This window comes from Rhagoletis zephyria, unplaced genomic scaffold, assembly GCF_001687245.7.
Source record: "Rhagoletis zephyria isolate East Lansing unplaced genomic scaffold, Rhagoletis_zephyria_1.1 Rzeph_scaffold_00023, whole genome shotgun sequence".
NCBI classification, from domain to species: domain Eukaryota; kingdom Metazoa; phylum Arthropoda; class Insecta; order Diptera; family Tephritidae; genus Rhagoletis; species Rhagoletis zephyria.
In genome coordinates, this window is record NW_016157107.1 from 596,550 (window position 1) to 598,581 (window position 2,032).

A 2,032-nucleotide genomic window follows, 5' to 3' on the forward strand; every position below is an offset into this window, starting at 1 on the left:
TGCATTTTTACAGTGTTAAAAAATAGATGGTAGTGGTTTCAAGGCTTATACAAAATGTATATAAAGCTTAAAGGAGCTTTGCCCGCGGGCAAGGCAGTGCCCACGACCGTTTTAAAGTTTACGACATAGGTTAGGTTAGAGTGGCTGCCTCGCGCAGAGCACGAGCACACGTAGGCTGGAAAAGCTCGTTGTGATACCCCTGGCCGAAGCCATTTGTTTCTTACCCTGCCTTAGTAATTGAACCACCGAGTGCGTTTTATATAACTAAAAAATTCCAGGACGCTCGCCGAGTTCAAGTCGGCTAAACAATCCAGAAAGTACTTGTTGAAGAGTTGGTTGCGCGTGCGGGTCAGGGCGGGACAATGGCAGAGATAGTGTTCGATGGTCTTCTCCTCTTCCCTGCAGCTACGAGGAAAATCGTTGGTAGGGTATCCTAACCTTTTACCGTGTGTGCCCATCAGTCAGTGTCCGGTGATTTTTGCAGGAGGTTAGAGGTATGCCCGCATTTTGAGCAGAATTGACTTCAGATATTTCCGTCCCGCTTTTTGCCAGATCGTCGGCTAGGCAGTTGCCAGGAATGTCGCTAAGTCCAGGGACCCATACAACAGTCAATGAGCATTTTGAGGCCAACAGGTTGAGAATTTTCCTGCATTATATGACTACTTTGGACGTTGTTCCGTTAGATTCGAGAGATTTGATAGCAGCCTGGCTGTCAGAATAGATAGCGTTACGCCGTCATGGAGGGGCGGATGTTATGAGCCACCGAGCTGCCTCCATTATGGCGTTTAGCTCTGCTTGAAAGACGCTGCAATGGTCCGATAAGCGAAAACTGAGGTTTAGCGCAGAGTAAATCCCGCTAACCACTCTTTTGTTAAGCTTGGAACCATCTGTATACATATATGCCCGTAAACCCTGGGTTGAAGTCTGTGGCCCCTTTCCATTCGTTTATCTCTGGGGTTCCTGTGGAGAATTGGTTGTCTGGATAGAGTAGAGGAGTGGTATAATCTAACTGTCGTAGATTATCCGGTAGAGCTTCAAGTATTTTTGGGTCTCCAAATCTGAGGTCTCTCCACGGTGGGGTCGTATTTAACCTGGCCGCACTGAAGCCTGCCTGAAACTTGGCGTAGAGATCCCCAAGTGGAAGACTTAATATTATTTCTAGAGATTTTGTAAGTTTACGACATACAACAATACGACACTATACAACACATTGTGAACTCCCTAAATATTTTTATACCCGAGCGCGCTTGTGCACACTTTGGTCGCATAACGGTTGTTTGTAGCATGCAAAACGAATCGAAATAGACATAGAGAAATGTAAACATAAATGCTCAGAATGAATAGAGAGATCGATTAAGCGGTGACTGTCTGTCCGTCCGACCGTCTGTCCGTGTACACGACAACTCGAGCAAAAATTTAGATATCTCAACGAAATTTTGCACGTAGGTTGCCCTTTATTTCTTATATTATTATTTTCTAAAAATGCAGAAACTACGATATTTCAGTAAATATTGCATGCAAATTGTTGAAAATTAGTGCGTGAAGTAGAATTGTGGTGAAAAATAATATTATTATGAAATTTTTGGAAAAGGGTCGTGACGGGCGGGCCACTTCTGATGAAATGCTGTATCTCGGTAGCCACTCCACCAATCCTTATCAAACTCGGTACGAGCCTTAAGTAGGGTCTAACTAAGAAATCTGTCGAAAATCTTTGAAATCGGGAAGTAACCACGCCCACCTCCCATATAACGGTAATTTACGGAAACACGAAAACTGCGATAAATCGGAGCAAATGCACTTAAAATCGATGATTGCAATAGCTGCTCAGCAGAAAATTAGAATATTATAAATTTGTGGATAATGGGCGTGGCACAGCCCACTTATGACCACAAATGTGTATCTTGGTAACCGATTAATAAATTTCTACCAAACTCGGTGCACTTAATAACCTTCGTACGGAAAAGCAATGCGATGGAAATTATTCAAATCGTACTAAAATTACACCCGGTTCCCATATAGCAGTAAATTTCAG